The sequence below is a fragment of the Tyto alba genome, unplaced genomic scaffold (assembly GCF_018691265.1).
Source record: "Tyto alba isolate M040663 unplaced genomic scaffold, T.alba_DEE_v4.0 Super-Scaffold_40, whole genome shotgun sequence".
Lineage (NCBI taxonomy): Eukaryota > Metazoa > Chordata > Aves > Strigiformes > Tytonidae > Tyto > Tyto alba.
Window position 1 is genome coordinate 48,397,690 of NW_024881316.1, and position 14,213 is coordinate 48,411,902.

Genomic DNA, 14,213 nt, shown 5'->3' on the forward strand with positions numbered 1-14,213 from the left:
GTGAGCCTGAGACCCCCCTTCTCTGTCAGCGCGACACAACCCACAAACGCCATTTGGGGCTCGCCCCCTCACGAAACTCGTCTATGCTAGCGGACCACATATCCCAGCATGCAATGCTGTCCCGCCAGGAGACGGGCGCGGAAAGGACTACAACTCCCAGCGGGCATCGCGCCTCGCTGCCCGCCTCCCCGGAGCGGCGGGGTGGGCGGCGCTGCACGCTGGGATCTGTAGTCCAGCCGGACGTCGGTCACACACGGTGCCTCCCTTCCTCCGCCCCCCCCCTCCCCCCGGTTTGACACCCCCTCCCGCCCCGCTCCGCCCTCCTCCCCGCCCCGCCGGTTGTCCCTCCGTAAACGGAAGCCGAGGAGGGACGAAGGAGCCGGGGAGGAGGTTGGAGCAGCGCGATGGGGGACTCCAAAGTGAAGGTGGCGGTGCGCGTCCGCCCCACGAACCGGCGAGGTGAGACTTTCCTCCCTCAGTGACACTCCCCCGCTCCCCGGCGCTGGTGTGAGGGGAGCGGGCCCGAGGGGCAGAGCGGGGCGGGAGGCCGGGGGGTGCCGGTCCTCATGGGTGTCTGTAGGGGCAGGTGTGGGTGTCGAGGTGCGCGTGACCCGTCGCGGGGGCGTGTTTATAGGTGTATGTGTCGGGGGGGGGTGGGGGGGAAGTGTGTATAGGTATATTTATTTATTAATTAATCTTTATGAAGATCTTAGTTTTGTCATTTAGACGTAAGGTATTTTCACACTCTCTTGTATAGTCAGTTTTTCCCTTATTTGTGCTGGCTTCTATGTAGCAAAGGGCAAAGACAAAAATCACTGTAAGGCAACAAACTTTGGCAGAGGGCTATTCTGCAGAAAATCTGGTGACGAAAAGAAATAGTGAAAGAAGTATACTGAAAATCTGTGAAACTAATGCAGAAAGTGAGGATAGGCAGCAATATATTAAAAATAGTATTTCACATTCCCTGGTACTATGAGAAATGCAAAATGAAACAGTAGCTATTAGCTTGGCATGTCAAAAAAGGCCAGTTGTAAGGTGCTTACTTAAGAAATGTTGTAGGAGATAGAGTGTGCGGCAAATCGGTTTGCGATGTTACAGCAGGGAGTGAATTCAAAAGCGATTTCAGGCAAGAGGGAGCTGGAACATTTCTGGGGACCAGTAGCACTAACAGTGGCAGAAGCAATGGTGAAGAATTTACAGGATTTCAGCACAGAGCAGGAAAACTAAAACAGATTCCGATAAAATGCCAGGGCAGTTTACTGGGAAGGATGTTTCTACTTTAGAGAGCTCATTTTTGCCAGTTTGTAAATTCATAGCGGCCGAGAGTCATGAATGCCTCACAACTGGTGACTGCAGAGCTAGAAAATGGAATGACAACAGCTCAGCAGCCGCTTTAGAGACAGCCAGCGTGGCTTCGCCGAGGGCAAATCGTGCCCGACTAATCCAGCGGCCTTCCATGATGGAGTGACGGCATTAGAGGACGAGGGAAGAGCTACGGATGTCACCTGCCTGGAGGACGTCAGTGAGGCACGGACAGGTTCTGGATAAATGGCTTTTAATGGAAAAACTGAGAACAAAACACGCACTACCAAAGCTACTACATCGTCAACACACCCTCCCCCCTCCCCAAACCCACCCGTTCCCCGCAACAGGCCCAGTCCCACCCCCCGCCCCAGCACTGGCTGCAGGGGCCTTGCGCTTGCCGCCATTTTCTGGCCGGGAGCCATTTTGCCGCTTCTCCGCTCGCTTCTCCGCTCGCTTCTCCGCTCGCTTCTCCGCTCGCTTCTCCGCTCGCTTCTCCCCTCGCTTCTCCGCTCGCTTCTCCCCTCGCTTCTCCGCTCACTTCTCCGCTCGCTTCTCCCCTCACTTCTCCCCTCGCTTCTCCCGGCTGGTGTCGTGCCGGGACACACTGCCCTGAGGGGGTGGCAGGTCTGTCCCCACGTCCTGCCGTGGATCCTCAGCCCTCATCCTGATGGGAGTTAAGTGCTCCCTGCTCAGGGTGGCTTTGGAGGCCTTGGGGACACGAGTCATTGGGGAGCATCTTCTCGGGCAGCCACAGCGAGCTGATCCTGCGCTGGGGGATGGAGCCACTAGTGCCACCGGTGTCCACGGGCACGGGGACGCTGCTGGAATCGTCCCGGCTGATCCCCCCCTTGCCCCCAGGGAGCAATCCAAGTGCCTCATAGCCTCTTCCAGCAGCACCACCTCAGGCAGCACAACGTCACCGGCTGGAATCACCCCGGGGTCCCTGATGGCTTGGACGTGGAGGGCAGCAGAGTGGCTGGGGGAGATGTTACCACCCAGGGGGGTGCCCTCATCCATGGGGACATCACTCGCCAGGGAGATGTCACATCCTGGGAGGATGTCCTCATCCATGGGGACATCACTCGCCAGGGAGATGTCACATCCTGGGAGGATGTCCTCATCCATGGGGACATCACTCGCCAGGGAGATGTCAACACCTGGGAGGATGTCCTCATCCATGGGGACATCACTCGCCAGGGAGATGTCACATCCTGGGAGGATGTCCTCATCCATGGGGACATCACTCGCCAGGGAGATGTCAACACCTGGGAGGATGTCCTCATCCATGGGGACATCACTCGCCAGGGAGATGTCAACACCTGGGAGGATGTCCTTAACCATGGGGATATTGTTGCCTGGGTGGCTGCCACTGCCTGGGGGTGCCGCCAGCGGTTGGCTCTGCTGGACAGGCCATGGTGCGTGTACTGTCCCTCGACGTGGTGGTGGCTGCGGAGGGACGGTGGCAGCACTGGACGGGCTGAGGCCGCTGCTCTGCCCTGACAGTTGTGGGGCAGGACAGCTCAGCTTGGCTCTGGGGGGCCCATTGCTCTGCCCAGGCCGGGGGGAGCCGCAGCCCGGGGGTCCCCACAGGGCAGCGCCTGGCCGGGAAGCAACGCTGTGGCCGGTGACAAAGGTGGCAGCTGGAGGCAGGTTGGTGCTCGTCCACTCCGAGTGGGAGACATGGGGGTTGAAGCAGCTGCTGCTTGGAGCCATCTGCAGACCTGCAGAGGTGAGAGGGAGATGTGCAGGGGTGAGGACCTGGAGGAATCTCCTGGGGCACCCCCTGAGCCAGCCCTGAGCACAGACATCCCCCTGCTCTGTGCCGGGTGAGTGGGGAGCTTGTGGCAGGGACGATTGTCCATGTGGTGGTGAAATGGGAGAGATGGCTCCAAGAGATTGGGGAATTATCTATAAATTATATTTACTGGGCAGGTTGATCCTGACAGAGAGACATGAGCACTCACTGGTGATCACATCCCAAGCCGGGACAGGAGGGCGCATGAGGGGACTGAGAAGGAGAAGGGAGAGGCGCAACGGAGAAAGGGCTCTGAATTTCCCCAGAGCGAGTCCCGGGGCTGTCGGGGTCAGGGTTAGTCCTCACCTCTGGTGTAGAAGGTTTTGGGGAAGAGGAATGGCTGCAGTAGCTGGGCCATCGGAGGAGCCCCAGGGCCGCACAGTGTGTGCTGCAGAGCTGGCAGTGCCATGGTCACTTCTGTCCTGTGGATTCTGTTTGAGTGTTGCCTGGCAAGGAATGTTGGGGCTCCCCGTGTTCTGTCCCGCCCCCAGTAGCTTTGACTGCTCTTCATGCAGAGGGAAAGGGTTAACAAAAGAGTTGAGTTAAGAGTTATGGTCAATGGCTCAATGTCCAGGGGGAAACCAGTAAGGAGTGGTGTCCCTAAAGGGTTTGTACTGGGACCAGTACTATTTCATGTCTTCACCAATGACATAGACAGTGGGATTGAGTGCACCCTCATCAAATTAGTGAATGACACCAAACTGAGTGGTGCAGTTGCCTCACCTGAGGGAAGGCATGCCTTCCAGAGGGACCTGGACAAGCTTAAGAAGTGGGCCCATGTGAACCTCTTGGAGATCAACAAGGCCAAATGCAAGGTCCTGCACATGGGTCAGGGCAATCCCCAGTAACAATACAGGCTGGGGGATGAGTGGATTGAGAGCAGCCCCACAGAGAAGGACTTGGGAGTACTGGTGGATGAAAAGCTGGACATGACCCGGCAATGTCTGCTCGCAGCCCAGAAAGCCACCCGTGTTCTGGGCTGCAGCCAGAGCAGGGGGGGCAGCAGGGCCAGGGAGGGGATTCTCCCCCTCTGCTGCGCTCTGGGGAGACCCCCCTGCAGTGCTGGGGCCAGCCTGGGGCCCCTGACATCAGAAGGACACTGACCTGCTTGAGCAGGGCCAGAGGAGGCCACAGAAATAATCAGAGGGATTAAACACCTTTCCCATGATGAAAGGTTTGGGGTGGTTCAGCCTGGAGAAGGGAAAGCTCTTGGGGAGACCTTATTGCCGCCTTTCAGTACTTAAAGGGGGCTTATAAGAAAGATGCAGAGAGACATTTTAATAGGGTCTGTTGCAAGAGGACAAGGAGCAACAGTTTTAAACTGAAAGGGGGTAGATTTCGATTAGATGTAAGGAAGAAATTCTTTACTGTGAGGGCAGTGAGGCGCTGGCACAAGTTGCCCAGAGCAGCTGTGGCTGCCCCCTCCCTGGAAGGGTTCAAGGCCAGGTTGGACGGGGCTGGGAGCCCCCTGGGCTGGGGGAAGGGGGCCCTGCCCGGGGCAGGGGGGTTGGGACTGAGTGATCTCTGAGGTCCCTTCCAACCCAAACCACTCTATGATTGAATGACATTTTTGTTCTGGAGCAACTTTCTGCAGACGTAATTTTTTGATCCCGCATGTGATGAATATTAGGAGCAACAGTGTGGCTGTGAAGCTGACTGTGGAAGAGCCTCTTAAGAGACATCTCCTCAAGGCAAGCGGGAGGCCGTATGCTGTACAATGCAGCTCTGGGCAAGAGGATGTCTCTGCAAAGAGATGGGCCTTTGAGCTGAGGGGTGTTGGAAGAGGTGGCTTGGTATTTCTGGCAGCTACACACTGCTCCTTGCTTCTCTGGTTGCGATGGCCTTGTGCTGTGCAACAAGCTCTCCTTCATGCTCTTCACTCGTAATAACGTGGTTCTTTGCCTTTCTGAAAACTCAGAAAACTTACCGGCACAAACCCGATGCTCCTTCCCATCCCAGTTATTCGCAATCGGGAGAGGTATTCCCAAATTTTAAGGAGAAAATATTTTTGTGTTTTCTTAGTTTTGCAGGCATCCATGAGTGAAGGACCAGAGTACCTCAATCTGTCCCTTCAACAATCCTTCCCCTGCTCCATGTTTTCAATTGGAAACCGCACCAGTGAGCTCCTAAATCCAGGTATCATGTACACCAGTGAAGTGGAGGTCTGGAAGCAGAGACAGAAGCAAGGTCTAAGTATCAGAGCTGGGCTTCATTTTCCCAGTAAGCAGACCCAGACCTCAGCTTGAGTTCCCTCTTTATAACACATTGAGATATGGATAGGTACCTTAGGGAACATCTAATGTCAATGCTCACCCATACAGAAATACCACGGGGACTTTTGATTTAGGAGCCAAACTGGTTGGTTTGTTCAATGGGCACGTTTCCAGCAGAGGCCCATGACGCCAGCTTTTAGCAGTACACTCCCAACACTTGACATTTATTAAAGCCACAGCTCAGTGAGTGAGGTAATTACCTGGGCATTTCCATTTTCATTTCTAGTAAGTCCAAATTAAAGTCCAAATAAAGTACATTTTTAGCCCTTCGGCAAAGATTACTCCTTTTTTTTTTTTTGAACACTTTCCTTCATGGTAGTTAACCATTCATAATACCCATCAATAACCGCTTAGCTGAAGGTATTAGGGTTTAGGGTTACATAGACAGTAGTAGTCAAAAATGCTGTTTCATTCTTTTTGTCACATAATCTTTACTGTATGATAAGCACTACAGTAGTAGGCACAAAGCAAAAAGGAGGCCCCCGGTATTTACTTCTCTCTGATAACCCGTGCTAATGAGTTTGCTGCCATTTTAGCTGAAATATGGATAAAAGAAATCCCATCTCGTGTCCTAACGAGCGCAAGCCCTGAGCGTAGACAAACCCTGGGAAGGGCCACATAAGGGTTGTGGCAAGATCAGTGGAAATCCTCTGCCCAAATTCAGGGTGCCAGGACCACATCTGTGTCTCCATGCTTGGCTGCAGCATTTTAGGAGCCATGGGAGAGTTGCCAGCACCCCTTTGCTCTCCCACTTTCACCCCAAAGGAGCTGGTCCAGGGGAATGGGTGCCACCAGGCAATGGGTGCTCATGCTGCGAGGGCGGGTAGAAGTCCTTGCTTGTCCCCAGCTCTTTCCTTAAAAGCAGCAGGGGAAAATCAATAAATAAGGAAGGACAGGAAAGGGGACCATTACAATTAGACCTGATTTTATTTTGCTCCGTAGCCACCGGGTGTCACTCTTGCCTATAGAGTCAGAAAGGAATTTTTGGTCGTCGCTGATAAAATCCCATTTCATCCATAAATTCTACAGCTCCCGGCACTGACAGCAGCATCCCCATTTATCAAAATTTCCCAAGTTTCAACATCAAATTACCAACTCGTTAAATCTGGGGGTATCTGGAGCTGGCAATTTAGCCTGCGGTGTTATTTGCTAAACATAGGCAAAACACATTAGGGTTTTTTATTATTATTATTATTATTATTATTATTAGTGTAAATGCAGCTGGATAATTTAGATCTGGGTTTGGATTAGGATCTTGGCCAGTGTCTGTCGGTGTCTGGATTACCAGGACATGCTCTGAAGCTGTACAGCTTCTGGGGAAGAGGGAAGGTGAAGAAGAGACAAGGTGTGGATGGGCAGAAAAGCAAAAAAATGTGGCTTTTGCAGGCGGCGCCTCTGCAGAAGTGGAGCAAAACCAACATGATTCAGCAGATGAAGCTGTAAAATATTCCAACCTTTGAAGTCAAGGCAGTTCAGCCCTGACCATTCATGTATCTCAGAAGTACTAGGAGATAAACGCGGGAAACATTACACAGCTCGGTAAATATGCGTTCATCAGAGTACCCGTAATTGCCATTGTGTTGGGATTTTTGCTTTTATAGAACTACAAACTTGTCTTACAACTGCTAGAAACGCTCTCCCGCTAATTTTGTATTTTTCAAGTTCTTCAGAGATTCTCCATTTTCTCCAAAGACAGAAAATCTATTTTCCTTTCAAACAAAGGAAATCCAGTGTCGAGTCTTTACCTGAGGAAAGAACCTCTCAAAGAAAATGTAACACGGCTGGTAAAACCAGTTGCTCTGAAACACTCTGTATCAGCAAACTGAACAGCTGATAAGAATAATAGAAATTTTTAGTCAATGAGAAAATACTCATCAGGAACCTCATCCTACCAGCACAAAATTTGCTAATATTGCCTGGCCTTGCGTTGCTGCCAGAAGTATGAATTTGTACTGAAATCCCACTGTATGGGAGAAGCACCCCAGCCAAAGTGTAAGAAATTTCACTGCTATAAACAGGGCACATATGGGGTTTATGGAGACATCGGGGTCTGGCTATTGATTTGTGCTTTCCTCTGGGTAATACATGTCCTATAATGCCATGAGATTTATGACCAGGACTTTGAACTCTGGAATAACTTTTAAAAAGAGGGGGCTGTCTATAAAAAGTGTGGTTCGGGTTTTAATCTGTTATAATCTAGTGCCGCAAGAAGACTTCGAGAGTTCATTTATTTGGCCGTGAATACTTTTCACACTGAGACTAGGAGGCCACACTCAAATACCTTCAAAAGTTCATGCCAGGATCAGTGAAATTCAGAGTCACGAATGACCCAGGGAACAATCAATCCTTTGATTATAGGAAGTTCCTATTAAAATAATGGAGCACAGAAAGTGCCTTGCTAAAATGAATGTGAGTCTCCCAAACCTGTACATTTGCGCAAAGTGTTGGCTGAGAAATTTCAGCAATTCCTTTTAAAAAAAAAAAAAAAACAAACAAACAACAAAAAACAAAAAGCAGACAACATTTTGATATCAAGCAGAGTTTTGACAACTGATTTGGATAAATTGAATTTCTCTTTTATCCAGATTTCTTGACCTGTTCTTAATACCAATTTCCCTTGGTGCTTGCTTTCTTGATTATAGTTGAAAGAAATTTATAACAAATCTATCTTCTGTTTTCGCTTCTACGTACCTATAAATTTCTACTACATTTATATATTTGTATCTCCAGACTGAAAAGCAAGATAAACCTGAAGGCAAACTTATCGTACCAGAATAAAACTCTTTACTCCTGGGACTGGCCAAAACAACAATCTATGAAAAATGCAAAACAGCAACAGGTCTTGTTTTTAAACTGTTTCGCAAAATATTTTTGTGCTGAGAACCTGATCACTGAAGATGCTAAAGTGCTGCTGGCTGCCCTGAATGCCTCCCAGTCTCTGACTGGGACTGTCCCAGTTGGTGCTCAGCTTCTTGCAGAAGTGGACCCCTTAAGAGTTTGCATACAACTAACTAAACACTAGTAAGATCCTCTGTTTTAGTTTTCCAACACCTGAATGATTTATGGGCAGAAAGTAGGTCTACTGCAAATTCATAATTGATGCGTCTCTTTTGATACGCAGTCTAACAAATGAAAAAAAATATTTAAAATACAATTGATTTGTTACTTGTTATGGACTGGAAGAAGACTTCCAAAAGACTGTCATGTTTTCTGGCTTGCCCTGAGATACAGTTCTATCTAGAAGATCCGAGATCCAAACCATTCATACCTTCACCTAAACAAAAACAAAAGCCATCTTCTTCCCTTGGGTCCTGGTGATACACACACCCCAGCCATCCCAGTTATGTGGGACACATTAAACTGTTTTGACTTGGTTACTTCTAAACAAAACCAATGAAATTCAGTTGCTTATAAAAAAATGAGACGGAGGCCCTCTTTTTCTCTCCTCCACATCACTGCTTTAATCCCTGCTATGACCAGGTGGGTGTAGCAATAACTGTAGCTCCTCAACCTGATGAAAATAGTGTTGCATTCAGAAATTCGATAAATGAATGGGAGGGACAAGTAATGCTTCCCCCCCCCCCCCGGATGTTTTGTTAATTAAATTAGCATTTAAATAGCCAGAGCTAATCTGGGAAGTCAGGCCCTCATTACAGTAACTAGGAAGGGGGAAAAGAGCTGCAGACAATGCCCTACAAGATGGGGTTAAGTTGGCGTTTCACAAACTATTTGCCCAGCCTGTCCCTCCCAAGTGAAAGCTGCCACCCCCCCCACCCCACCCCCCCTTTCCTCCCAGAATAATTAGCATGTTCCAGTGCTGTGAATGGAAACAATATCCTCCCTCCAAGCTGTGCCCCTCCAGGGAGATGCTTCCCACAGATTGTGAAACTCTGAGCCAGGGAAAGGGCTTGCCGAGGAATTCACAGTGGGGTAATTACACTGAGGTAGCTTGTGCCCGGTGCAAGATAAGTTGCATTACTGTAATTCATTGCAGGAGGCAGGGGCTCGCATAAAGGAAATGTCCAGAGGCAAGACTGCAGAGCCATGAGAAGTCATCGCCTTCCCAGAGCCCCGATAAAACCCGACGTTGAAGCTGAGGATGGTTCTTTGGCCTCCGAGGATGTCTCCGTCTTCAGAGAAGTTTGCAGAACGTAGCAACGATCACGTGCGAATCTGGTTTCTCTTTGGCAATTAGAATGGAAGAAAGGTTGAAAGGGTGAGTTTTCAGATTTTAAAATAAATTCTTCATCCCAAGTAGAAAACTGAAGCAAAGCTTGCAAGAATTGGATGCTTTCACTTGTTATTGTCCATGTATATGGCACTTAAAACATGCTGGCCCCTCTTTCTATCAAATGAAAAGCTGGTCTGCAATCCTTTCCCCACAAGATTTACTATTTAATTTTACATATAACAGAGAGACCAATGATAACTAATATCAGAGGAGAAGATGCAGGAGGAAGGGCTGGATTTGGGTGACACCTGCTATCCCCAGCAGTATGCACATCTGGCAGGTTTCATCCCACTTATTTAAATCGTATTCCAGGTGACTCAACAGAAAAAACATCACCCTCCACTTGCGGCTCATCATGCCCAGCTGTAAAGCGGGGATTATATTTACCTCCATTGCAAAGTACTCGGTTTCAGAAGACGTTGGTGCGGTTTGCTGAGGCCCCGGCTGGAAAATACCACAAGAAGTTCAAAGCCCGGTTTCATCCTGTAATTGGATCCTCAAGTCCACAAGTGCAAGAACCAACTGTGCGGGCTGACAGCAGGTCCTCCCCTCTTCCAACAAGAACCCCACCACAACACGGGGCTGTGGGGCTGAGCTGCAAGCGTGGCATACCCAGGAGCTGCTACTTTCTGCTGCTATGCACAAAAAAATGTTGTTTAAAGCTTTTGCCACCCTGTTTGATCTGACCTGCTGTTATTTTTTCTTTCTTTTTTTTTTTTTTTTAACTCTAAGACATCTTCTTAACTCTCATGCTCACTTGGGATGCTCTTAAGAACATGGACTTTAATCCCAGTGTTACTTAAATACCAATTTAATATTTGTTTTCTCTCTGCCTTGACAAGATATTCCTCAGGTCAAGCAGGCATGAAATGATAGATATTGAGTGCAATTCTTCTGGGCAAGAAGAGCTACCTTCTAAAATCTTATCTCAAAACCACTTGGAAATGTGTTATTTATTTATTTATGCCATAAAATCTCATTCGATGTTGAAGGCCCAAAGGATTACAATTCTGAATTGGTTGGTTTGCTGTTTTGTTTTCTTTTTTTTTTCCCCCCGTCCTTGCTGAAATCTGGCCTTTCAAAATAACACAGAGAGAATCTTTGTTTTGATCTAAAATAGCAGCTGCAAGGGCTTTTAAATGACCATTTAAATGAGATTTCTTTTTTTGCATCTTCGCATTATAGTTTCATTCTCGGTCTCTGAGATCAGTAGCTGCGGTTGAGCAGCCGAGCCGTCTAATGGGAATAAATTGTAATATTGTTCCAACTGTCTCCGATTATTACTGTTGAGCTCTATTAATGAACCGCCTTCATTAAGCAAACTGCAAAGTGTGTTGACGGCGGCGTATCAGAGGTTGCTCTGCGAAGCCAGACCCAGCCATCATCTAACCCCACGGTCTTTACGTTGGGTTACGGTTCGTGATCCTCGGCGTGACGTGATTTCTAACGGACAGAAACCCCACGGACCAGCAGAGCAATGCCGCCTTGCTTTGTGACTCCCAGAGAACATCTTGCGGCGAGGTGAGGTTTTGGGTCGCAGCGGCGATGCTGCGAAGTATGGCAGTATTCCCTCAAAAAGGGCCCGAGGCACAGGCAGCACAGACTGAGGTGGGACAGGGCTGGCCCACAGCCACTCTGGTGATGTGTGGCAGGACCTGGGGTGAGCCTGAGACCCCCCTTCTCTGTCAGCGCGACACAACCCACAAACGCCATTTGGGGCTCGCCCCCTCACGAAACTCGTCTATGCTAGCGGACCACATATCCCAGCATGCAATGCTGTCCCGCCAGGAGACGGGCGCGGAAAGGACTACAACTCCCAGCGGGCATCGCGCCTCGCTGCCCGCCTCCCCGGAGCGGCGGGGTGGGCGGCGCTGCACGCTGGGATCTGTAGTCCAGCCGGACGTCGGTCACACACGGTGCCTCCCTTCCTCCGCCCCCCCCCTCCCCCCGGTTTGACACCCCCTCCCGCCCCGCTCCGCCCTCCTCCCCGCCCCGCCGGTTGTCCCTCCGTAAACGGAAGCCGAGGAGGGACGAAGGAGCCGGGGAGGAGGTTGGAGCAGCGCGATGGGGGACTCCAAAGTGAAGGTGGCGGTGCGCGTCCGCCCCACGAACCGGCGAGGTGAGACTTTCCTCCCTCAGTGACACTCCCCCGCTCCCCGGCGCTGGTGTGAGGGGAGCGGGCCCGAGGGGCAGAGCGGGGCGGGAGGCCGGGGGGTGCCGGTCCTCATGGGTGTCTGTAGGGGCAGGTGTGGGTGTCGAGGTGCGCGTGACCCGTCGCGGGGGCGTGTTTATAGGTGTATGTGTCGGGGGGGGGGTGGGGGGGAAGTGTGTATAGGTATATTTATTTATTAATTAATCTTTATGAAGATCTTAGTTTTGTCATTTAGACGTAAGGTATTTTCACACTCTCTTGTATAGTCAGTTTTTCCCTTATTTGTGCTGGCTTCTATGTAGCAAAGGGCAAAGACAAAAATCACTGTAAGGCAACAAACTTTGGCAGAGGGCTATTCTGCAGAAAATCTGGTGACGAAAAGAAATAGTGAAAGAAGTATACTGAAAATCTGTGAAACTAATGCAGAAAGTGAGGATAGGCAGCAATATATTAAAAATAGTATTTCACATTCCCTGGTACTATGAGAAATGCAAAATGAAACAGTAGCTATTAGCTTGGCATGTCAAAAAAGGCCAGTTGTAAGGTGCTTACTTAAGAAATGTTGTAGGAGATAGAGTGTGCGGCAAATCGGTTTGCGATGTTACAGCAGGGAGTGAATTCAAAAGCGATTTCAGGCAAGAGGGAGCTGGAACATTTCTGGGGACCAGTAGCACTAACAGTGGCAGAAGCAATGGTGAAGAATTTACAGGATTTCAGCACAGAGCAGGAAAACTAAAACAGATTCCGATAAAATGCCAGGGCAGTTTACTGGGAAGGATGTTTCTACTTTAGAGAGCTCATTTTTGCCAGTTTGTAAATTCATAGCGGCCGAGAGTCATGAATGCCTCACAACTGGTGACTGCAGAGCTAGAAAATGGAATGACAACAGCTCAGCAGCCGCTTTAGAGACAGCCAGCGTGGCTTCGCCGAGGGCAAATCGTGCCCGACTAATCCAGCGGCCTTCCATGATGGAGTGACGGCATTAGAGGACGAGGGAAGAGCTACGGATGTCACCTGCCTGGAGGACGTCAGTGAGGCACGGACAGGTTCTGGATAAATGGCTTTTAATGGAAAAACTGAGAACAAAACACGCACTACCAAAGCTACTACATCGTCAACACACCCTCCCCCCTCCCCAAACCCACCCGTTCCCCGCAACAGGCCCAGTCCCACCCCCCGCCCCAGCACTGGCTGCAGGGGCCTTGCGCTTGCCGCCATTTTCTGGCCGGGAGCCATTTTGCCGCTTCTCCGCTCGCTTCTCCGCTCGCTTCTCCCCTCGCTTCTCCGCTCGCTTCTCCCCTCGCTTCTCCGCTCGCTTCTCCGCTCGCTTCTCCCCTCGCTTCTCCGCTCGCTTCTCCGCTCGCTTCTCCCCTCGCTTCTCCCCTCGCTTCTCCCCTCGCTTCTCCGCTCGCTTCTCCGCTCGCTTCTCCCGGCTGGTGTCGTGCCGGGACACACTGCCCTGAGGGGGTGGCAGGTCTGTCCCCACGTCCTGCCGTGGATCCTCAGCCCTCATCCTGATGGGAGTTAAGTGCTCCCTGCTCAAGGTGGCTTTGGAGGCCTTGGGGACACGAGTCATTGGGGAGCATCTTCTCGGGCAGCCACAGCGAGCTGATCCTGCGCTGGGGGATGGAGCCACTAGTGCCACCGGTGTCCACGGGCACGGGGACGCTGCTGGAATCGTCCCGGCTGATCCCCCCCTTGCCCCCAGGGAGCAATCCAAGTGCCTCATAGCCTCTTCCAGCAGCACCACCTCAGGCAGCACAACGTCACCGGCTGGAATCACCCCGGGGTCCCTGATGGCTTGGACATGGAGGGCAGCAGAGTGGCTGGGGGAGATGTTACCACCCAGGGGGGTGCCCTCATCCATGGGGACATCACTCGCCAGGGAGATGTCACATCCTGGGAGGATGTCCTCATCCATGGGGACATCACTCGCCAGGGAGATATCAACACCTGGGAGGATGTCCTCATCCATGGGGACATCACTCGCCAGGGAGATGTCAACACCTGGGAGGATGTCCTCATCCATGGGGACATCACTCGCCAGGGAGATGTCAACACCTGGGAGGATGTCCTTAACCATGGGGATATTGTTGCCTGGGTGGCTGCCACTGCCTGGGGGTGCCGCCAGCGGTTGGCTCTGCTGGACAGGCCATGGTGCGTGTACTGTCCCTCGACGTGGTGGTGGCTGCGGAGGGACGGTGGCAGCACTGGACGGGCTGAGGCCGCTGCTCTGCCCTGACAGTTGTGGGGCAGGACAGCTCAGCTTGGCTCTGGGGGGCCCATTGCTCTGCCCAGGCCGGGGGGAGCCGCAGCCCGGGGGTCCCCACAGGGCAGCACCTGGCCGGGAAGCAACGCTGTGGCCGGTGACAAAGGTGGCAGCTGGAGGCAGGTTGGTGCTCGTCCACTCCGAGTGGGAGACATGGGGGTTGAAGCAGCTGCTGCTTGGAGCCATCT

General features: G+C 51.2%; 3 long non-coding RNA genes across 5 annotated transcripts; all 3 read left to right on the plus strand.

Moving 5' to 3' along the window:
* The first annotated feature begins 241 nt into the window (after positions 1-241).
* Positions 242-1,597, plus strand: LOC122154478. The gene is made up of 2 exons (XR_006166408.1): positions 242-459; positions 1,317-1,597. It is a non-coding gene; the product is annotated as an uncharacterized LOC122154478 (long non-coding RNA).
* Positions 1,598-5,189: 3,592 nt separating this feature from the next.
* LOC122154477 lies at positions 5,190-10,871 on the plus strand. 3 transcript variants are annotated; one of them, XR_006166406.1, is made up of 3 exons: positions 5,190-5,236; positions 6,760-9,589; positions 9,917-10,871. It is a non-coding gene; the product is annotated as an uncharacterized LOC122154477 (long non-coding RNA). The 3 variants fall into 3 exon arrangements; XR_006166407.1 differs by having other exon boundaries at positions 5,235-5,320; XR_006166405.1 differs by lacking the exon at positions 5,190-5,236 and having other exon boundaries at positions 5,243-9,589.
* Positions 10,872-11,505: 634 nt separating this feature from the next.
* Positions 11,506-12,862, plus strand: LOC122154514. The gene is made up of 2 exons (XR_006166458.1): positions 11,506-11,723; positions 12,582-12,862. It is a non-coding gene; the product is annotated as an uncharacterized LOC122154514 (long non-coding RNA).
* Positions 12,863-14,213: the final 1,351 nt, after the last annotated feature.